Source organism: Sus scrofa, chromosome 17 (assembly GCF_054392235.1).
Source record: "Sus scrofa isolate SSC_HxYL_T2T_F1_AM1 chromosome 17, Sscrofa_HxYL_maternal_Yorkshire_Landrace_v2.0, whole genome shotgun sequence".
NCBI classification, from domain to species: domain Eukaryota; kingdom Metazoa; phylum Chordata; class Mammalia; order Artiodactyla; family Suidae; genus Sus; species Sus scrofa.
Genome location: NC_139399.1, coordinates 20,105,668 through 20,130,599, shown reverse-complemented (window position 1 = coordinate 20,130,599; position 24,932 = coordinate 20,105,668). Strand labels below are relative to the sequence as shown.

At 41.5% G+C, this 24,932-nt stretch overlaps 1 protein-coding gene across 12 annotated transcripts in view; it reads right to left on the bottom strand.

The window, feature by feature from the left end:
• The window catches only part of PSD3 (pleckstrin and Sec7 domain containing 3), a 626,723-nt gene that overhangs the window by 180,681 nt on the left and 421,110 nt on the right, over positions 1-24,932 (bottom strand). The window lies entirely within an intron of this gene.

The window sequence follows — 24,932 nt, the reverse complement described above, 5'->3', positions numbered from 1 at the left end:
TTGACAAGATATTTTACATTCCTTTTCTGTACTAAGTCTCTGAAATCTGGGTATATTTTACACCCACAAGCATCTCAGTTTGGATTCACCACATCCTGAGTGCTTAGCACAGGTAAGGGGAAGAGGAGGACACAGGGGGCTAATTACAAGATGTGAGGATTTCCAGTATTTCTATGAGCCACTCCCTCGTAGGCAACAATAAAAAGTACTTGACAATTGCTACCACTTGTCATAAAAACTTTTCCCTCAACTATCAAGCCTATCTCTTTGATGATCTATTTAAACGAGAGATATTTCTTAGTTATTGAGGCCTGAGGTCCATGATAGACTAAGATATCATTTCTTTGCCATCAGTAGAGTTGGGAACATTTTGTCCCTTAGAGTATTAGTATTATTAAAATGAAAATAAAACCCTCATAAATGGAGCTCCAAGAAAGAAACAGAGTACCTTCTCTCTTCCTTTATCTTAAAATCCCTACAATGTCCCAAGGCTCTGTCTCTAATGCACTGAATAACCTCCAGCAAAAATCTCGATTCTTTGGGTACCTTCATTCCTCATCCATGAAGTATGGGTGTTGAATGCGGAATCTCTAAGTTCCTTTCAGAATCAACACTGTGTGACTACATGGCAGTATAATGAGCAAATGTGTCTTCTGAAAAGCAACCAAAAATTCATTTCATTGTTGTACTTCTTTTTCCTGAGAAAAGGTTGCATTAAACTAAATACGGGTCCTCAAAGATATCCATATCCTAATCCTTAGATTAGGTGACTTTCATGTTATTCTGTAAATATGTGACCTCACACGGAAAAAAGGACTTTTCAGATTGTGATTAAGTTAAGATCCCACGGTGGAGAGACTGTCTTTGGGGGGGGGGGGGGCGCACAACGGAATCACAGGAGTTCTTTTAAGAGAGATGCAGGAAGATCAGAGCTGGAGGAAACATAATGACAGAAGCAGAGTTCACCACATTTGTGCTGTTTTAAGACACTAAATTTATGTAATTTGTTACAGCAGCAATAGCAAACTAATGTACCTATATACCATACAAGAATCACCCCAGATGGCTTGTCATGTGCCTTCTTTATCAGAAGTAGGTGACTCACCTCACACCAGTTGGAATAACCAACATTAATAAGTCTACATATAACAAATGCTGGAGGGGGTGTGGAGAAAAGGGAACTCTCTGTCACTGTTGGTGGGAATGTAAACTGGTACAACCACTATGGAAGACAGTATGAAGGTACCTTAGAAAACTATACATAGAACTACCATATGATCCAGCAACCCCACTCCTGGGCATATATCTGGACAACACTTTCACTGAAAAAGATGCATGCACCCATACGTTCACTGCAGCACTATTCACAATAGTAAAGACATGGAAATAACCTAAATCTCCATCAACAGATGAATGGATTAAGAAGGTATATATATGTCTACATATACACAATGGAATACTACTCAGCCATTAAAATGAGCAAAATAATGCCATTTGCACCACATGGATGCAACTAGAGATTATCATACTAAGTGAAGTTAGAAAGGACAAATACCATATGATATATACATGAAATCTAGAATATGGCACAAATGAACCTATCTGCAAAACAGAAACAGGCTCACAGACATGGAGAACAGACTTGTGGTTGCCAAGGCGGGGAGGGGAATGGGATGGACTGGGAGTTTGGGGTTAATAGATGCAAATTATTACATTTAGAATGGATGGGCAATGTGTTCCTACTGTACAGCACAGGGAACTACATCTAATCTGGAATGGAACATGATGGAAAAGTATATTAAAAATGCATATATATTATATGTATGTATGTATGACTAAGTCACTTTGCTACACAGCAGAAATGGGCACAACACTGTAAATACTCTAATGAAAAAAAAATTTTTAAAAGTATGTGTACTGATTTCTAATTAATCTTCCTATTTCATCAGAATTGAAACGTTTTATTGGTGGTTCCTATAAATGAGAACAACATATGAGATAAATTTCAGTAAAAAACAGCACTTCCTCTTTGTGGAAAGTATAGAGAAATATTGAAACTCTAAATTACCATTAAAGAAGATAGCAAGTCTATAGTAAAATTGAGGCAATCACCAACATCTAAAGATGCTGCCCCCATTCCACACCTCCCCAAAAAAGCCTCACTCAAACAGGCTCATGAGGAAATGGATGAAAAGATAATCTGGAACATCAGAGACATCCTTTTTTTTTTTTCTTTTTCTTTTTCTTTTTAGGGCAACACCTGCGGCATATGGAGGCTCCCAGGCTAGGGGTCCAATAGGAGCTACAGCTGCCAGCCTATGCTACAGCCACAACAATGCAGGATCTGAGCCATGTAGGAGAGACATCCTTTTGTCAGCCAACATCCCTTCTCTTCTTGAAGGCACAGAGTTGCTGCTGGGAAGACCAAGAGACTGTCTTCAGACATACCTGCAGCCGGCCACTAGCTGATGGAGTGAAGGGACGTGTACCACTTGCAGTGCAGGTGCTTCAAGAACCTCCCCATGCTCCTTCTCCTTTTGTAAGCCAGACACAGAGAAATTAAGAGGTCTTGGGGATGATGAAGCTATGGAATGGAAAGAAGCTTTCCATACTTCTGCATAGAAAAAAGCAACCTGCTCACCAGAAATATCTGTCTTCTACAACTGGACAAGCAAAAAAGAAATCCTTACTGGGTTTGTGCCATGACACAATTTGGGATCATGTGCCCCCAGCAATTTAGCCCACTCAGACTGCAGTACTTATTCACAATTAAGAGGACCAATGTTTGGTTCCTGAACTTACTTATGATGATAATTCATGGTATGTGGTTATACCCATAGCTTAATATTTAGTGAGTTGGTCAATTATTCTCTATGAAGGCAAGTTTCCACAGAAAAAGTTTGCTGAGATGTTTGTAACTCTTGGTAAAGATTTCGGGTAGTGTAAGGACTACTGGGCAACAATGATAAGAGAAAAATAAAAGGAATTCAAATGGTGTAAAAGACAGATTAATCAAAAGAGAAACTCTTGGACAGGCACACTGAGCTACAGAATGGGTGTGTGGCAAGACAGGGAAAAAAGCGGTATGTGGAGTATTTTAATTATTTTCATTATTTAAATCAAAATTCACTAGGGTTCTTTCCACCACTACACATTGCATGATGTAATGAGACCTTCACAACAAAAACCAAGCTATGGATTCTGCTCTAATTCCCTCCTTTCTTTACTAAGTCCATTGGCAAATGGTTAACTTTTTGTTCTTATTTCCAAGAATAAAATTTTTCCCACAGGCAGTTAACTAACAACCAGAATCCTGGAAATTTTTGATAATGTGAGGCTTCTTCACATGCAAAGGCATCTGATGCAAACTTGTTTCAGTCAAACCTGCATCATCTTCCTCCGCCAAGAATTAGAGAAACAGGACCTGAAATCAGCAACCAGCCTTTTGGGCTCTCATATTAACATGAAACATAATATATCTTCTAAAAACAAAAGCAGGTAATAATGCAGCAACTCTCCCTGTTTACTTTGGAGATTTCTTTCTTTTCTTTCTTTCTTTTTTTTTAAGGGCCGCACCCATGGCATATGGAAGTTCCCAGGCTAGGGGTCCAATCAGAGCTGCAGCTGCCAGCCTACATCACTGCCACTGCAACACCAGATCCGAGCTGCACCTGCAACCTACACCACAGCTCATGGCAACACAGGATCCTTAACCCACTGAAGGAGGCCGGGGATTGAACCCACATTCTCATGGATCCTAGTCTCATTCATTACCACTGAGGCATGACAGGAACTTCTGGAAACAGATTTCTTAATTCAAGCACTTAATTAGATATAATATAAAAGGTATATAAAGTCCAGTAATTTACTATATAGGCTGTTAGAAGTATGACTATTTTACAGAGTACCATGAATGCATCATCAAAAGAATATATACTTATATTAATAGGAAATATTATGTAGTTTCTAGAATAATGTTCTTTTCTTTTGGATCAAGTTCTTAAAGATACAAAGTACCAGATAAACAGTGTGAACATTGCTTAGAGGCTATATCCCACACTTAGCATGTGAAACCTTTCTGCTACACTTGAGAAAATCAACAGTTTTCTGTGAGAGCTAACAAGTATAGAAGCATAGCCTGGTCATTTAGCAGGCCTGCTATAAGCCTGCAGAATAGCCTGCCTCTATGTCTATATATCATCATTGAGCATCGTTAACCTGTTGATAAATTGTCTGAATTCTGAAGAATATTTAAACTTCATTTTATAAAACAAGAATGTTATTTAAAGGCTCACTTCCCCATCAAAAAAAAAAAAAGTAGGTAGATAATATATGCATAAAAGAGGGTTCTATTTTTAAGACCAAAAAGTTAATTTTCCCCCAACACCAAAACAAGGGCATAAAGAGGAAGAGAAGCCAAGCCTTGAGATCTCTGAACTCTAAGACCAAAGGGTCTCAGGATAGCATGTTAAGTGCACCACCCACCTTTCTTTCTGTCTTTTCTGTCCTTCCTTCTGCCTGGGTCCAAGGGAACAACAGAAGAGAAAGGGTGCTGGACTGAAATTCAAAACACCTGAGAGAAGCTGAAGCAAGGCCAGCACCTGCTACACAACCTTCAAGAGCTCTTCCCACCTCCATACCTGAGTTCACTCACTTGTATGCAAGTACGGCTCTAAGGTCCTTGCAGATTTAAAGCTTTACAAGATCACAAAATTACTTTTTTTTTTTTTTTTTGCTTTTTTGTAAAGGTCAAATTGGAGCTACAGCTACTGGCCTACACCACAGCCATAGCAACATAGTAGCAAGTAGGATCTGAGTTGCATCTGCCACTGATGGAGGGCAGGTATCGAACCCACATCCTCATGGATACTAGCTGGATTCTCTTCTGCTGTGTCACAACAGGAACTCCTCACAAAATTACATTTTATCTTAAATATTGTGACTAAAAAAATTTTGGTCAGTGAAAATGATACACATTTTAAGTTGGCATAAAGAGTTTTTGTTTGTTTGTTTTGTCTTTTTAGGGTTGCACCCGCAGCATATGGGAGTTCCCAGGCTAGAGGTCAACCAGAGCTGTAGTTGCCAGCCGCCTCCACAGCCACAGCAATGCCATTTCCAAGTCACGTCTGTGGCCTATACAACAGCTCATGGCAACACCGGATCCTTAACCCACTGAGCGAGGCCAGGGATCAAACCCTCGTCCTCATGGATACTAGTTGGGTTTGTTAACTACTGAGTCACGAAAGGAATTCCGGCATAAATAATTTCAATGACAAAACAAATTTAACTCAGCTTGCTGTAAATTTTAAACCCATACAAAGTAACCTACTTTAACAAGCTTCAATGTGGACAACTTAAAAGCTAGTGTACAGCAAGGAACCTTTTACACAGGACAAAACAGAATCAATAGAGTATTTATATTACAGTCCATTTAGAGCAAATACACGAGCTAATGTTATCACCATGTGTGTTAAGTTCTTCCTTGTAGAAAGATGCTTGAAAAAATAAATTCCGAGGTGTTAAAGGATAGACACCTAGCTACCAAGGTGAATTTCTTCAAATGCCCTGGGTTTACTTGGTTACTTCAAGTGGACATTTACTCTCAAAGTGGAATCATTCACCAATTACAAGACCTTTGACAAGAGCATAGCCAACAACTTCCCAACAGTGTAAAAACCTATTTGCAAAGTAGAAACTTATGAACAATATCTCATCTCAGTTTTTCCAATCTGACTAAAAACAATCATGGAAATGTGTTCAGTGTGACATACTATATTCACAGTGACTTCAACAATTCAATTTATGGCCCTAGGGATTTTTTTTTTTTTTTTGCACACAAATCATATGAAAATTATGTGAAAGAACTGAAAATAAAAGCAAAACCAAAAATCTCTTAATACTGCATTAGTTCTAACATTTTTTTCTCCCAAGGCAGAGTGTTCCCCAGGAGTTATGGGGTTGACTTCAGTCACTTTGAGTGGCGTGTACTGCCACCAGATACTAAGCCGACAGAGCTCATCCATCTTTTAGAGGTCTGAACAACCAATTTAAACCAACAGTTCTTTCTACATGTTTAAGGTCATCTGGGAAAAGGTGGATCTGCTCCTAAGTCTCTCTGTGATCCACATCCACCCCAATAACTTCAAAACGTGACCAAGAGAGTCCATTAAACCACACTGAGGCAGCAGAGTAGAGTGTGATAAAAGATGGGGAGGACAGGCCTTTCCTACCTGGGGAACATCCAGGCATTACATTCTCTAAGCTTTAGTTCTCAAGTCTATAAAATAGAGAAATTCTGTGTGTGCATGTGTGTGTGTGTGTGTGTAACCTACTTACGGGTTGTTCTCAGAGTTACAAGATGGAAAATCGTTTAAAATGCTAAGGTATACAGCTATACATCAGGTGGTTTCTTTACAAAAGTCACTTTATTGTTGCGTGCACTGCTTGTCAGGGCAATCTTCATGTTCTCCTGAAATGTCTTTTTCTATTTTCTGAGCAAATTCTGAAAATTTTTCATGTTTTTTGAGAGAAGAACTGTGAGAAAGCCTAGCAGAAGAAGCTCTTTTATTTGCCAGGGTCAAGGGCTGAGTGAAGAGTCCTTTAATTCTCGGCTGCCAGGACTGCACTAGTCAGAAGGCAATAATACTACCACACGCTGGGCTTCCTCACTGTTTCCCTGGTTACGGGGTCTTTTCCCCTGGATGAATCCACAGTCTAGGAACCATGGCAGACTTTTCTCATGGGCATTTTGTGGCTGTAAGAGGGAGTGATGCTCACTGACCAACATGTAATGGAATCTGCAGTTACACACACCCTCCCACCTGGGACGGGCTTACCCAGAGTCAGACTGAGTTTTCATCCCCTCCAAGGCACCTGAAGGTACTTAATTACGAGAGGGCAAACTCAAAATGGCCTTCCTTCCATTCTTCATTATCACTAGACTGAACTCGGAAGAGATCAAACATTTATATTTCAAGGAAAAGTTTAAAACAAACTTCTAATAATACAAATGATTAATATGCCAGTTTTGCTGGTGTAAATAACTGCCCACAGAAAACAGACTCCCACATAGAGAACTCCCTTGGAAGTGGAATTCCTGGTTAAAATAAACAACATGCAAATGACTTCCACAGAAGACCAGGTGATTATAGCACAATGAATGCTATTTCTAAAAGGCCCGTTGCTAGCTTTAGGGTTTTTTAGTTAAAAGTAAAGTAACATGAGTGTGTTTCTTATGAGACTATGTAACACTAAGCCTAAAAATTACTAAGTAAGCCTGTATTTGAAAACTTTGTGAATAGAAATGAATGCAGTTGAACCTCAAAGTAATCATTTGCAGATTTTGGCCTAAAGTATACTGACAATGGATTTCACATTAATCAAAGTGCTTTTAACCCTGAAAATACTGCAACATCACTGGTCTGTTCCTAAAACTGTGGCAATGATTTCGAAAAGCAGCTGGTTCATCAAAAAAGTAACTTCCTGGCAGATAAGATCTAAAACAAAGATGCCAAAAAGATGAAAAGGCAAAAACCAAAGCAAAGCATAATGTACCATAATGTTGCTTCCCCATAGAATGCAGACACATTTCTGTCTTCTCTTCAAACACTTACTTCACTGCCAGGAAAATAAAGATCTTTTGCTTTACTCTGAACACCTTGTTCTCTTACTAGACTCTAAGTGGAGAATTTCTCCTTAGGAGAGGACCAGCCTGGGCAGAGGAGCTTCAGCAGTGGGAAACCCTCATCCTGAGTACATAGGAGAATGAGCCCCTCAGTGTCTTCTGCTCACTGAGCTCCCGACTCAGTCCTGCCCAGCTCCCGGGAGGGCTCCCACCCATGCCTGCTACTTCCACCGCCTTCACTCCACTTTCATACAGCATACTATTCAAAGTACCTTTGTCCTGCCTAAGATTTGGAAACTACATTTTTCAGTCTCTGCTTAAGATTTGGAAACTAAAATCTCTATGATACAAATTTTAGATATCAATTAGAAAAAAAAAGATAATCCAATTTTAAAAATTGGAAAAAAGTAGTAGGCAGTTCAAAAATGAAGAAAGAGGAGTTCTGGTTGTGGCTCAGCAGGTTACGAACCTGACTAGTATCCATGAGGATATGGGTTCGACACTGGCCTTGCTCAGTGGGTTAAGGATCCAGCATTGCTGTGAGCTGTGGTGTAGGTAGGCTGGCAGCTACATGTGGCTTGGCTCCCAAGTTGCTATTGGCTGTGGCTGTGGCTGTGGCCAGCAGCTGCAGCTTAGATTCAACCCCTAGCCTGGGAACCTCCATAAGCTGCAAGTACAGCCCTAAAATGCAAAAAAAGAAAAAAAAAAGATAATAATATTCAATAAACACAATGAAATTAAACAAAACTAAAAAAAAGAAAAAAAGCTGAGATGAGATACTATTTTCACCTACCAAATGGATTCAGAAATAGGAAAGAATAGTCTTTCTGGAGGACAATTTTGAAGTAAAAATAAAAATCACTAAAAACATTTATCCTTTGACTCAGTAATTCCTAAAGAAATACCCAAGGAAATGAAAAAAAAAAAAAAAAAAGGTTTAAACAGTTGTTTCAGAGAGCAAAAACTAAAAATAATCACAATATCTACTAATGGGAGACTGGATGAATAACTTTTAGCGTACACACTGAAATACAGGGCCAGCACTGAAATCTACTGAACTACATACTGACATGTGAAGATGTTCAACACGTGAAAGGAGAAAAGCAGAGCACGACACTCAAAGCCATGTTTCTTCACAGCTGTGCTGGAGAGGCCCCGAGGAGGCAGCACTCTGGGTGTGGGCAGGGAGGGTGCGGCCACCTTTGGGAGGAAGGACGCGGTGGTCAACAGGAAAGCGAAGTGGGGCTGCCGCACTACAGCACATGCAGGTATTCCGTGGGTGGAGGAAGGGAACCCCTGCGACCAAAAGTATCAAAAAACGGCATCATTTTTCACAAAAATACTTGCATGCAACCTACGCCCAAGGATTCCAAGGACACCTCCCTGCCCTCCCCCGACCCATTGTGTGGCCACAGCTCTGTAACTTGCTTGGCGAACAGAACATGTGTGGACACACACGTCACATCCGAAGTGTCTGTGCACCATGTGGCCGCTCAGCCTCTCCTCCTCCTCCTACCTAAGAATGGGCTCCCACCAGGGGACTCTCCTTCAGCAGGCCCGCCTATGAGAGGACACTGGAGACTTGGCTACGACCGTCCCACAGCCAGAGAAGTGTGATGGGAGACGGAAGTGAGATGCCGGGGAGGGGGGAGTTATTACACAGCGAAGCTATATACGAGATGCAATACATACTCTAATAACATAGTATGATACTACAGGATAATATACAATACAATGCTGTTCTGTAAAATGTCATTAGGGGAGAATTTTTTTACGTATTTTGCTGGTCTGTTGTTTCCTAATTTTTCTAATATAACTATGTATTACATAGTCACATCGTAGTTCAAGAAAACAAACAGGATAGCCCAACAAGCTAGAAGGACTGACTCAATTACTTTTTTCAGTTTTTTGTGGGTTTTTTTTTTTTTTTTTTTTTTTTGGCCACGCCTGCTCAGAACATGTAGATATTCCCAGCCAGGGATCAAAGCTGCACCACAGCAGTGACAACACCAGATCCTTAATCTGCCACATCAGGAGGGAACTCCTATGAGGACTCACTTTAACTTAACTGAACATGGTGCAGTATCTAAAGAAACACTTGTCAGCCCAGGAAGAACAGCAAAAGAGCCCAGGGCAGGAGCACTGGCAGTGCCCACATGTGCACGGTCAGGGGCTTGGGGGTGGGTTAATGGGCTTGGATATATTTTTGGTCCAACTGGCAGTCTCCTGGCAACTCAGGAACTCTGAGGGTGGTGATCCACTGGCAAACTCATCCCCATGGGAAATGGCTCCATCACAATGCCTCCGCTTGATAACATGAAACTCAATTCATCTAACTCCCTTTGTCCTGATGCCACACTAGAGAGACAACCTTATGAGTATTATATGGTATCTTAGTTTTACCTAGTGGGAAAGAATTTGCTGACAAAATAGGCTCAGATAAAATGTACTTAAGTTAATAAACTGGCACAGATTTCATTATTAGGAGAGATCGATGAGATCATTCAGAAAACACCTCCAAGCTCCCTGCTCTCCCTTTTCCAGAAAACCTACTCTCCTTTCAAACCCATGGCAGCAGAGATCTCTTGTGGCTCAGTAGATTAAAGACCTGCTGGTGTTGTCACTGCTGTAGCAGAAGTTCCATCCCTGGCCTGGGAATTTCCACATGCCATGGACTAGGCCAAAAAAAAAAAAAAAAAAAAAAAACCTAACCTACGGCAGCACCCACCAGCTACACTGCTCTGCTCATGGGTCAGGTATGCGAGTCTTGTCCCTACACATTGGCATAGCAGCTTCTGGAAACCTCCTACATTCCCCACAGCAACAAGCGAGCAGCAGATCCACAAAAAATAGCTGTGGACATGACTTCTGACCACAGTCATCTGGCAGTTTCAGGGCAGCCCCGCAGCCAACACACTTACTTCTGTCGCCAGGCAGAATCCAGAGAAACAAGACCAAGATGAGGAGATAGACACAGTCACCACTCCCATGCTCCACATAGACAGTAAGGCTCAGATGATCATAACATCCCCAAGGTCACAAGCGGTACAGTTGGAAGCCAGAGCAGAACTCCAAGTCTGCTTGAATTACATGTTCACTGGCCTTATATGTATTGCCTTCTGCTAATTTTAGCTCATTATAATAAAGTAAGATTCACTGGAAATGTAACAAGACAGAGAAAAATTATTACACTTTTTCCCAAACAAATAGAGTATGAGGCAGGAAAGTTTGGAATGCACAATAAGAGCCCCACAGAGGCATGCTTGAATAAAACAGTCAGATATGGCCTGTCTCCTATGGAGGGCGAGGGTTGCAGGTTTTGTTTGAACCAGTAGGACATGAAAGTCTGGGGCTAGAGCTCAATCTCTAAGGACAACAAAGGACAGATGGGGCTTTGCCACCACTGACATTCTCCTCCTCTGCTCTTGGCCCAGGGAAAAACAACCTTGCTGCTGTAATGACAATTATTTAAAGAATATTTATTTACAATCTTGGCAAAGGTGCTCAGCCTCACCTGGAGGCAGGGGGAAGGAAGAAAGACACCAAGGAATCATGTTTAATTTACAGCTGAAAGGGGTTCACATCAATCCTTTCTTCTTCCTCCATGCTTAAAGCAATGAGAAAATAATTATAATGGCAGTTTCTCAAAGCTGCAGTGAGGAGTCCCTATTGTGGCTCAGCGGAAATGAATCTAACATCCATGAGGACGCAGGTTCGATCCCTAGCCTTGCTCAGTGGGTTAAGGATCTGGCGTTTCTGTGGCTGTGGCTGTGGCCAGCAGCTACAGCTCCAATTCGACCCTTAGCCTGGGAATCTCCATATGCCGAGGGAATGGCCCTAAAAAGACCAAAACAACAACAACAAAAAAACTGCGGTGAAAGCCTGAGGATAAAAGCACGGGGCCCCCTCCAGCGAAGCTCCACAGAGGCCTGTGATTATTCACCTGTACATAAGTCTAAGCTCTGAGGTCCTTGCAGGTTTAAAGTTCTACAATTTCACAAAATTATATTTTACCTTAAATACTGTAACTGAAAAGATTCTTGGTCAGAGGAAATGATACGTATTTTGAGTTGACATAAAGAATTTCAATGACAAGTTTTACTCAGCTTGCTATAAATTTTAAAGCCATAGAAAGTAACCTACTTTAACACATCTCTATATGGAGACTATAACTTAAAACCTAGCATACAGCAAGGAACCTCCTACTCAGGACAAAACAGAGTCATCCTGATTATCAACAGAGTATAGCTGATCATTTATACATTACAGTCCGGTTAGACCAAATACATGTGCTAATGTCATCATCATATGTGTTAAAAGTTTTTCTTTAGAGAAAGGTCCTCAACAAATACAAGTTGTTTAAAAGATATACAACACATGTTATCTGTCAAGGAGAATTTCTTCGAATGCACTGGGTTTACTTGGTAAAGGTTAGGGTCTGTCCTAAAGTGGATATTTACTCCTGAAGAGGATCACAGGGTGCCCACTGCTCTTGCCTCATGTGCCACTGTGAGAGCACTGAACACGGTGGCTCCAGGTGTCGGCTCCAGGCCCGCAGCTTTAAAAAGCAGTAAGATTGACAGAACACTGTAAACCAACTATAACGGAAAAAATAAAAATCACTTTAATAAATAAATAAATAAATAATAAAAATAAAAAATAAAAAGCAGTACGTTTCGTCTCTCTATAGACAAATTTCTAACTTTCAATCTTAATGGCACTTGTGGGTAGAGCCATCACTGATGAGCTATAGATCACACAGTTGTCTGCTTTTCAAGTTTTCACTTCAATCTTCAATAAGCAATAGCATTTTCATCATGACCCAGTGCATATAAGATACACACACAGTCTGAAACAAAAGTTTCAGGTAAGTGATACTTACCTGTCTTCTATGGACTACATTCTACATCTTGCCCTGCCCACGGCATGTGGAAGTTCATGGGCCAGGGATCAAACCTGTGCCACAGCAGTGACAACACTGGATCCTTAACAGCTAGGCCACCAGGGAACTCCCTATATTTATTTCAATTTCACTCTAATAAAAGAAATGTTGGCCACAGAGCCCTAGATTAACTTGCATTGTTTTGATTAAGCAGATCTAAAAAAACAATTTAGGACATTTATTTTATGGACATATTTATGTATGTGTTTGTTTACTGTCCCATCTACAAACTCTAACACTTTAAGAAAAGTCAATAATTTGCTAGTAATTGGCACAACCAGATTCAGCTCCAGGTTTTTCTTTTTCTTTTCTTTTTAGGGCCATACCTATGACATACGGAAGTTCCAAAGCTAGGGGTCAAACTGGAGCTGCAGCTGCCAGACTATACCACAGCCATGGCATCACCAGATCCAAGCCACATCTGCAACTTACACCACTGTTTGTGGCAATGCCAGATCCCTAACCCACTGAGCCAGGCCAGAGATCGAACCTGCATTCTCATGGATACTAGTCAGGTTCCTAACCATCTGAGCCACAATGGGAACGCCTAATAGACCTACCTTTTGTAAGGAGCCTTTTTTTTTTTTTTTGTCTTTTTAGGGCCACACCCATGGCATATGGAAGTTCCCTGGCCAGAGGTCAAATCAGAGCTACAGCTGCCAGCCTACACCACAGCCACAGCAACATGGGATCTAAGCCATATCTGCAACCTACACCACAGCTCATGGCAATGCTGGATTCCCAACCCACTGAATGAGGCCAGGGATGGAACCTGCGTTCTCATGGATACTAGCCGGGTTCGTTAACCAATGAGTCATGATGGGAACTCCTGTATGGATCTATTTAAAAGAAAAATGCTCTAATGTTCCAAAATGGGAGTAAGGGGAACTTGCCCTAACTTATAGTACCTTGTTGAACAACCACCATGATTCTGCCAGGAGCAACTACTATTGCTTAAGGGGTCACATATAACTGTGGTCTAAACATTCTAATTTGCTATTTTTTTCACAATAGTAATGCTTTGAGCTTTGGAGCCAAACATATTTTGCTCCAGTTTTAAAAGAAAACATGAAGCAAAATTTCAGAAAAGGAGTCACTATTAAATAAAACTATTTAAATATATATATAATATTATATATTTTAAATATTTGTGTATTAGTTATTTATGTACTTTTTTTTTAACCTTTTTCTCTGAAGCAGCCACAATGCTTGCTTTAACGAATTCCTACCATTATGACTGAATCAGAAAGAAAAACAACATTATTTCCTTTGCTCTTTGCCATACAGCCTTACCTTGGTGATCTTTTTCACATGTAGTTTAAATCTGAACCAACCCTTCTCTTTCCATTTCACAAACTCTCACCCACTGCAGGTCCCCTACATATGCTGAGGTGAGATTCAGTAAGTAAAACAACACCAAAAAAGGCTCCACAGGATTAAACTAAATGCCAAAGACAGCTCAGAGGGTGTGGGGCTGCCAGCCTCCCAGAGGGCAGAGGATCCTGCCTCAGGACTTGCATTCTGTGTATCTCCTCCCGCTTGCCGACTACCCTTTGTTCACCTGTACTTGGAAGAAAGGGGATTTGTTTCACATCTGCTCCAGTGGCCCTGATGCACCTTCCCGTGGGCTGGCTCCTATTACCTGCTGCTGTTCCATCTCCTGAGAGAGCAGCCACACAAGGTCACAGGCAGGTGACAGCCTTTCACCCTCATTCTTCTTATTTCATCCACTCCTCTGCTCACCGATGTTCACCTCGCTAGAATCACAGAGCAGCATTTACCTGTTTCTCATGTTATCCATTCCATGCTCACATTACCTTTTTCCACCAGAGGAATTATAAAAGAAGCCCTCCAGCTTTAGCACACACTATTCTATGTGTGTTTCATTTTCTGTTTTTTGTTTTTGTGGGAAGTAGGCAGGGGCAGGGACTACAAAGAGGTTAGCTTCACAGACAGATTAAAAGGACTAGAAGAGGAGTTCCCGTCGTGGTGCAGTGGTTAACGAATCCGACTAGGAACCATGAGGTTGCGGGTTCGGTCCCTGGCCTTGCTCCGTGGGTTAAGGATCCGGCCTTGCTGTGAAATGTGGTGTAGGTCACAGATGTGGCTCGGATCCTGCGTTGCTGTGGCTCTGGCGTAGGCCGGTGGCTACAGCTCCGATTTGACCCCTAGTCTGGGAACCTCCATATGCCGCGGGAGCGGCCCAAGAAATAGCAACAACAACAGCAACAACAACAACAAAAAAGACAAAAAAAAAAAAAAAAAAAAAAAAAGACAGTGAAAAGGACTAGAAGAAAATATTTGAAAATATTAATCATCTTTAAGGAATACTGAAAGCGTTTTTAGTATTTTACAGATTTTCTATAATAAATGTTTAAATTTCATAATCAGAAAAAATATAAACAGAAAGACAGGCTGACTATGGCATGTATTCACATCTGAGCTGTGTTCTTGGGCACAGGCTCTTCCAGAACTTGAAATGTCATTCAATCTGATCTACAGTCCCTAAAAGCCCTTCGGAGATGAAATACAATGGGAAGAGGAAAATGGAAATGGTAGAAAAAAGTAGCAAGTCAAAATAATTTCCTAATTAGAGATTAAACAAAAATAAAAACACTAAACTAAAAATGGGAAATACAGGTTTAAAAAAAAAAGCCAAGTGAGAAAAGCAGAGTTTAGCATAAATCCTCAGACAATGTGCAAAAACAGACATCACAGAGCTTCAGAATCCACCCAACTGCCTCTGACATCTGTAAAACTGTCAGGCAGCTGATGGTGAGAGCTTGTAAGCATAAAGAATAATGGAATGTAATGGCAAAGAGTTACTTGAGGTCAGGAGAACAAGGTTACAAGGAAAGAATGAAGACAAAGACTGAGAATTAGGTGGCTGTGACTTCCACTAAGCAAGCAGCCTGCTCAGCCACTCTGCCTGGTTCCAGCTGATCAGCAAGTTTCTGGCAGGCACCGTGGAGGAGGGATAGGCGTGGACTCCAGCGACGCTGTCGAATTAATAAGTTCGATGGGGAGCATCGATGGGGAGTTCCACTGCACCAGACTGTGCCAAGGACAAAGCCCTTATGAAAATCTTAAAAATCTGAGCGTCTGGCCTGAGGAAATGACCAAATCCAGACCTCTACCCCATTCGATGTTTACAGGACTCCAAACAAAAAGTTTCTCAAGGCGCATAAGCAACATGCACAGAAGCAGGAGACACCTCCAAAGGCATCTCCTGTATCATGTGCTACTAGTCATCTTGCTAGAAGACAACTGTGCTAAAAGGTAACCAAATGCATACCACAGAGTCTCATTTGAGCAAGACTTGAAAAGCCATTTAGTCCTAATATTCTTTTGGCTGATCCCCTAATGTCCAGATTCAGTGCCCAGTCTCTGATAGAACATCTTCAGGACAAGGAAGCTTCCATTATTTCATTTTATCTATGGACACGTCCTACTGTAAGAAAGACTGGCTTGCTTGCTCTAGGTTATTTTATTTTCATTCCTAAAATTTGCCACACTTATTATTTTGTGGTCAAGCAGTTTCATTTTAACCAAGTAGCTTTTTTAGGAATACAGTCTCTGTGCTCTGGTAAAACACAATGTTTTATATTTTGTTTTGCCAAAGATTTTTCAGGTAGTTTTGTAGATCACAAACTATATACCAACACAAATACTAACACGAGATTAAAAAGTACAAATCCTCTCTCTCCTGTTTACAGTGATGTTAAGTAGTTTATATCTCTCACTGAAACACAGAAAAGTAGGATATGTAAGGTTTCTTGTCCTCAATGCCCAAAGCTATAAAGTGGAAACCTACAGGCAATTATGACTGTCCACTGTGCCATGCCCATCAAGGACCACTGAGCACCCAGTAGAGCAGAATTCACAGGTACAGAGAAGATCTGCAGGGCATGCCAGAAAGCCCAGAAAGCGCAAAGCTCTGGATTTGGACTAAAAAAAAAAAAATGACCGTGTTTCACTGGTCTGGCATGGAATACCCAGGCACACTCCCATCACTCCTCCCTACCTGAGTCACCAGGTGTTTACTGGATCACATGCCTGGGCAGAGCTGCATCCTATAAGCCTCTTAAGAAGACTGAATTACCAGATGTTTAACAAAACATCTGGGGAAAAAAAAAGTGGCTTTTGTTGAGTAAAGGTCAAGCAATGTAGGAAGCAAAACTTAAAAAAAGAAAAGACTGCATCCACATCCTCAGACTACCTGGAATTATATGTGTTTATAGTTATTTACAACTGGCAAAAAGTAGCAAGAATTAGAAGCTCTCAATTGAGCTAGAAATACAAAATATCCTAGGCAAACTGACCAAAAAAAAAAAAAAAAAAAAAAAAGGGAAAAGTGAAAGATTCTTAAACAAGTACATATTGAATCTGCCAGGAAAACTGAAGGCAAAATTCAGCCTTTAGTACAGAACCCTCCTCCTGCCTGACCACCCCCACAGTGCTCTGCAGATGGTTTACAACCCATCACATGGGGGCAGACACTCACATAACACACGCTAAATACACACATGATTACAACAACCTGTCGTCAGGATAAGAAAAGAAGGTTCAGGTCAGGAAAGACCTGAACTTTCAAAAAAGTGATTTATTATTAGAGGTGATGTTTTAAACCCTTTAAAGGTTTTAATTTTTCTTACTTTGTATCACTCTTCCCCAGAATTTAGGGAAACCAAAATGAGCCTTTATTTAAAAAGAAAGCATGAAGACAGAAATACTCATATTGAGGGGTATAAGCTTCATCAGCCAATGTGAACAGAGATCAAATCATGAACACTCTACTGGTTTTCTTGGGGAAAGATGTCTTTGCCTGTGGTCCATGGCCCTCTGAGAACAAAGCTCTTCTCCCCCTGGAGCCCCAGGTCATATCACTGCCACCTGGCTTGCAGGATACCCTCCCAGAACACTCACTTCTGGCTAGCAAAGCAAGGGTATGCCACTTCTGAGATGTTTCTCAATTAATCTTAATGGTTTTCTTTTCAGGATCAATTATTTCTATATAAAATCTGCCCAAGTTCTAACAGAAGCTCCAAAGGAGCTGGGGGAAGCAATAGTGCTATTTGATACAAGATTCACTTTGAGATAATGCCTACAAAGGTCTACCTGGGTGAATCACCGCACCCTAGGTACTAGAACCAAGCATGAGACCCTTGAGATGAATGACCACTGTATTACCCTGTCATAGTCCTCCGAAGTTTTGTAGCATAGCTAGGACCACAAGAACCTTACAAGTTAAAAAAAATTAATGTCTAGTGAGATGGTAATGCAATATCTCACTGTATACACAAGGAAGCTTAAGCTGTGAGTGAGGCCATGGGGCACTGCACGCACATGACCCACATGGGGCCTGGACTTCTTGACTCCTGCTCCAGGAAGCATTCTGCATAAACAGACACTCTGTCTGTCCTATCTGCACATAGACTGAGAAGGAGCTATTAAATTACCACAGTAACTATTCACTAAGTGGTTTCCTGGACGAAGACGCATCACACATCCTTACTCAATAAAATCCAGCCCATAGAAAACTGCACTCAGTATTTATTTCACCTCTTGATGTTCAAAATATGGTTGCAATTATAAGATAGCTTTGAAAAAAGCCTACAGTCAGGCAATGGCTGCACACCGATTGTTCCCACTGTAGGGACAACCACCTTAAGTAGGTCACAAATAGTAACGCCATGTAATTTAAAGTGTGATGACTAACAACACATTCTAAAACAGAAGCCACTTTATTGTCATAACTTCTAAACTAGCGCAGACATAGAGACTGTGGTTTTTGAGGCTTTTTTTTTTTAACAGTATAAATTATATTTCAACCTCCCTTTCTCCCAGCTGCAGTATTGAACTTGTCTACCAGATCAGTGGGTGGAAGATCAAAGAACATTTTTAAAATTTTAACTTCACTACCCACAAGGATGTGGGAGTAATATGTCAGCGGGACTAAGACGTACGTGGCAGAGTCTCAGAGACCCCTGACTCCAAGGAGCAGGCTGCTCCCTCTTAGAAAGAAGCACCATCCACCCTCCCTTTGTTTGGTCTACTTTACGGAGCTGACAATTACAATAAAAAAAGTTAATCTGAGTTTAAAAATGGACATGTTCTCTTTCTAGCACAGTAGAAACACTCATCATAGCTGATAATCTGAGATTTCTCTTACCTAGATGACCTTTCAAAGGCTTTCCCTCAGCTGAGTAATAAGAGAGCTATACTAAGAATAAACTTCATCTTTAAGAAACGAACAAATATTAAATCTCCCCCCCCCCATGAACAGGGAATACAGATGTGGATAAACGCATCTAAAAATAATCCACACAGAAGGACCTCAGTCTCTCTTCCAAAAGCCTGAGCCCAGGAGGAGGAAGCAGTGGCAGCTCCTGTGCTGGGTCAGGAAAGCACAGAGGCCTCGCTGCCCAGAACGTGCTCCCAGTTCTCCACCAGCATGGCATCCCCTCGGTAACCACCACCAACACTCACCCCACGCTCCTGCCTTCCTCCCCACTCCTGCTCTTCTCTGACCCCCGAAGGCCCCTTTCTCCTCTCCACCTGTCTGACTCTAAGGCCCCATCCAATCTCATGCCCCCACAGAGCTTCCCTGGAGCTCTATACACCTGCTGGGCTCTCGTGTTCTCAACTCCTAAGCACTGCTGTGTGAATTCCATAATTTGCACAAATTTCAAAATGCCTTGTGTCCTTTTCTAGTTGCTATATGTATGTTAGCAGTTTTGTTTCCCCACTTAAACTGTGAGATTAAGGGCATACACCAGAACTCAAACTTTTAAAATGTTTTCCATTGCACTAGCATGCAAGCAGACACTTGGGGAAAAAAATCCCGCTGCGCTGAATTAACACAATCAAAGCCATGCCTCTCAGGAGTGACCCACATCTCTTCCTCTGTGCGTGAGCTCAGGTGAGAGTGAAAGGTGTGTGGCTGTCAATTAGGCTGGCGCTCCAGCCCCTCTGAAAAGACTAAACACAATCATCAACACTACTGTAGCTGTTCCTCACCTTCAGAGAAAGCGAAGTGCCATAAAGGACACTTAGGCGTGAGCTGTCACGCACATGCCTCCAAGGCCTTTATGTTTTTCTTTTCTGAATTTCATCATCCAGCGCACTTTCTCATTTTGCAGCAGGTTGTGGAAAGGACCCTTTAGTCAGCTACTTCAAGGTAATGCAAGTTAGTTCCACAGGCCTTTCTCTAATGAAGATCTGTTCAATGCCCAACACCAAGCAACATCCTGAAAGAAATACAAAAACCACACAACAGACGTCCCTTTACACGCACACGCACGTTCACACACACACACTTCTCACAGAAAGGAATAGAGCCTGCTCCTTCTGCAGGTCCAGCATCATTTTCCCAGGTACTCCATGTACAGTAACAGCTCAAAATGTGTCACTGCCACTGCACTGTTTATGAAATAATGAAATTTGTAGAAGTAAACACAGCAAAGCACAAGAGCCCTTTATAAACAATCACATGAAAGTCAAATACATAAAAATAAATTAATATATTTTAAGAACACATTTTCTTCTGACTTAATTTCTAAAGAAGAGTTGATTCTCCTACACACTGTCACTGAAAAACCATTAACTTATTTTAAATCTCCCTTCATGTTCCCTGAAGTATAAATTAATTTGAGAGGCCACTTCTGTGTCTCTACACACCAGAATACCTATGGAAGTCTGCTGTTTCCACAGCAGGTATTTGCTATCACAGCCATATTAATACAAGCAAAGGACTATAGACTTACATGTGAGAAGAAAGTCACACAAAAATTATTTTTTAAAAGTTAGTTAATGGAGTTCCCGTCGTGGCGCAGCAGAAACCAATCGGACTAGGAACCATAAGGTTGCGGGTTTGATCCCTGGCCTCGCTCAGTGGGTTAAGGATCCATCTGACGTTGCCATGAGCTGTGGTGTAGGTCATAGAGGCAGCTTGGATCTGGTGTTGCTGTGGCTGTGGCATAGGCTGGCAGCAACAGCTCTGATTAGACCCCTAGCCTGGGAACCTCCATATGCTGTGGATGGGACCCTCAAAAAGACAAAAGACAAAAGACAAAAAAAAAAAAAAAGTTAATTAATGGTAACAGACTTAAAAAGAATGGATAAACAAAAAAGCCGGCAAAAAACAAGCCTAGGGTTTGTGTCGTATAAGCAGCAAGGCAGGAAGCATCTCGTGGAGAGGAGGCCCTGGCATTGGGACAGGTGGAGGGGCTGCCTATTCTCAAAGACCATCTCAGGGGTCTATCACCAGAAGAAGAAAAATGAGGCAACAACATACTGAGGAGCCAAAACAGAGAACAGTAATGTTCAGGCTAGAAACCTCTGTATAATTTTTTCCAGGGTGAGCACATAAAAGATAATGTGTGGAAGGTAAACACTGCTTAACAAATGACTCTAGAACAAATTAACACATGAATAAATGGAGGGAAAAATAAATGACCACATGGATGAACTAAGGAGTGAGGGGACAGATGACTAGTAGCACAGTCTCCTGGATGCAGGGGAGTAAATGGACAGAGAGCAACTGACCAATGGAGTAGGACTTGGAGTGGCCAGGTGGGCATGGATGGGATGGTTACATATGTAAAAAATTTATAAGAGACATAGACAGAGTTAACTGAATTCTCCCATGTAGGAGATAATTAAGCAAAACCTAATTTTCTAGTTATTTTCTGCCAAATAACCTTTCATTAAGCTTTCAGTATAGAAAATATGTTCTATTTATTGGCTCCCAATGGTGTTATTTCTTTTGTAACCATGTCTGGCATAAACCTCTACCCTACCCCACCCCAATCCGATCCATCCTTTAAGGTCCAACTCAACACAAGCCCCAAGGACTCTTTCTTCTTTAGGAAACTTAGAAAACTGTCAGCTTTGAAAAGGGACACTACAAACAGACAACGGACAGAAATAGATGAAGGAGGGGATGTAGGGTCAGAGCCTGGGAGAAACTAACAGTACAGATGTCCTTGGGTAGGATCTGAAGAAAGATAAAAGCCAGGTCTCCCAATCGCACATTCTTCTAAGGGGGGTAAAAATCCTTTCTGCTTCCTTCAAGAGGCTAGCTTTTGATTTTTGGAATCACTCAATGCAACGGTTGGCACTAGTTTCTATCACCCTTCCACCTTATGTCCCATTTCCCCTCCTCTGGCGACTGGGGCATCAGATACACATTCAAGTAATGTCCCAAAGTAAAGGACAACCAGAGAGAGAAAGCAGAAGTTCCAGCGAGAGAGATTTTCTCTCTATACAGATTTCTTTTATGAATCTCTCTCGCATTCAGCCTGTAAGATGGAACAGATAACATCTCCTAGGTTACTGCTTGAGAACGAACACTGTCACAACTCCAAAGAAATATCATGTGAGACACTGGGCTACTCCCGGAGAAACAAGGGTGGAGGGGAAAGTAAAATTAGTGACACTGGTGGCAATGACGCAAGGAGAAAGAAAAAAGGAAGAAATGCCAAGCGGTAGCCAGGCAATGCGATGCTAACCATTGCTTTCCGTCCCGCCCACTTCCACACCCACTGAAAGTGCTGTTCTTGGGGACGAACAAAAACAGCTTGAGATGGCAACAGAAGAATCAGTGCAAAATCATCCCTGTCTCTGCACCAAGACACTACACTGCCGTTCATGACCATCACTGAGACAAAGATGACGGGAGGAGCCCCGCTGCAGTCTCTCCTGGCTCCAGCACCACTTCCCTGAGCCCAGAAAGGCACTCACACCGATTTAGTCTGAAATCACAGAGCTTTAGTCTGAAAATCACCTGAATTACGGGTCTCTGCTTCCTTCATGTATTTGTTGGAGACCAGCCTAAACTGACATCGATGTGAGTGAGATATTCCCAATAAGCAGGTAGAAACATTGTTACTGAACTTTAATAAAATGATAGCTTAGAATTTACAGACAAAAAAAAATGTGTCTTTTTTTCTTCCAAATACATAAAAGGAATACAGCTGGTTAAAAGATCCAGAGCAATTCCCTGATTTTCTCTTACCTCTTTATTTTGCTATCGATTGCTTTATAATTGATTACAGTGATTATAACCCTAGATATAAACATTTATTATATACAGGATTACCTGCTACATAACCTGAACCCCCAGCCATTCCCATAACTTCAAGTCAAGCTGTCAGATTTTGCAAACTCTGACCTCCTTCTCCTGTCCTTTAGGACGTAAACTTCATGACAGCAGAGGCCTTGTCTATCTCATGTCTTTCTGACCCCAGAGCCTGACAAAGAGTGGGAGTTAATAAGCAGCAACTGAATGAACCTAATCTGATGAATCTCAAATTCAACTCATGCAAAACATCTTAATTCCTTCCAAAACCACTGCCCTGTCTTCCTCAGTGTTCCTGCTGCTCGTCTGGGCTTTAAATCTCCAGTCTTAATCCGTCTCCTGCACTGCCTCCATCCAGACAGGCCACCGTCTAGGAAATTTTCTTTAGAAACTACATTGCTCAATTGAAAAGAAATCCACCCACCTACCCACCCCCCGGCAACGTCATCTTTACCTGTCTGCCACTACCTTTTTCCAAGCTGGGTATCATTTCCCTATTTCGGCAATCTTTTGTAAGCTGGCCTTTTTACTTTGTTTCCACATACTAATTAAAGACTAAAAGTCTCCTTTGCTCAAAAGCTATATATACTTCTCTATTACCCACCTACTTTCCAAAGTAAAATTATGTTCTTAAGGGGAACCATTCAAAGTCCAACTTTGCAACATACCCCACCCACCAAGCGGGCCTCCTCATCACCCTGCCAGCCTGCTAAGCTAATGCCTCTACTCACATTTAACCCATTTTTATCCATCTAATCCATTAGAAAGTAATTCCACAAGGGCAGAGACTTGTCATTGATTTATTTTCAGCACCAAGAATAATGCTGAAACGTACTAAGCCTTCAAAAAATATTTGCTGGGTGAATGAATGACTTATAAGAAAACGAGAAAAACAGAAGGAAGAGAGGAGGGGGAGAGGGAGAGCTTGTGTCAAACTCTCCCCAAGAAGGGGTTCATCATTCAGGGCTCACTTTCACTGCTCACTTCTGCCATCACTTATTTGTCTGGTCACTCAATTCAGCACATAAATATTCATTCCAAGTATTCAGTGAGTAGCTGAAAGCCTGCTGTGTGCAAGCTCTGTGTTAGGCAACAGTGATGTAAAAGTGACCACGACCGACAGGGCCTTTCCTTCTCCAACCCTGCTGTCCAGTATGAACACTGAAGACAAAAGTCAGATGCCACAGATACACATCAAAAGGACATCAATTTGAACTTGAGCGACAGAGAAGGCTTCTCAGAGGAAGGGAGTCTAAGGGAAGAGGGAGTTAGCAGCTAAGCCACAGGGAGGAGCATCTGAAGCAGAGGGCATGGCATGACTGTAGCCTCGGAAGCAAGTGGGAAGTGCCTTGGGCCTGAAGCAAGTTCAGAGCCCAGAGCTCAGGGTCAGCAGGGACCAGAGTCTGCAGGCCTTGAAATTACTTTTGGTTGCCCCTTTCCATCCAAAGAGGAAATGAAGTCTGAACTATCAAAGCAAACATGCAAAGGAGGCTGGGAAGGGGCAGAGGAAGGGCCTCTGTGTCAGTTCTGCCTCAGTCTAGAGAATCAAGTCCTTATGTATTTCTGTTCAAGAATGCAGTGTTGGAAGAGCTGTTGAAAACTTAGATTCTTCCTGCCCCCTTCCCATTACAAAGGAAGCAGGGGTGGGGGGTAATTTTAAGTGTAGCAATTAAACAAAGAGACTAATATGCAATTGTAACTACAGGAGATTTCATCAACTATAAGAACCTCAAATCTCTCTTTTTTTTTTTCTTTTAAGACTCAGAACTTCCTTTGCTAATCACCTGGGCTCCCTTAAGAATTTACAGTCCTATCAGTGTCATAATTTCCAGGCAATCTGTAAAGCTTAAATAAATCAGCTCAAACTGTTTTTTTTTTAATATAGTTTTTTTTTCTGATTCAGTGAATATGAAATATATTCATTATGTGTATATCTATATAACAATCCCATATTTTATTTTAAAAATTTTATTATAGTTGACTTACAATGTTTCTTCAATTTCTGCTATACAGCAAAGTGACCCAGCCATACACACACATTTTTTTTTTCATTTTCCATCATGTTCTAACCCAAGAGAACAGGATGTAAGCAGGACCCCACCACGCATCCTTTCTAAAAGCAACAGCGTGCAGCTACCAACCTCAAACTTTCCGTCAGTCCTCCTCTCCTTCCTCTCCCCCCTGGCAAACCCATGTCTACGATCTGTTTCTGTTTTGTAGATAGATCATTTGTGCCATGTTTTAGACTCCACATATGAGTGATATCATATGGTATTTGTCTTTCT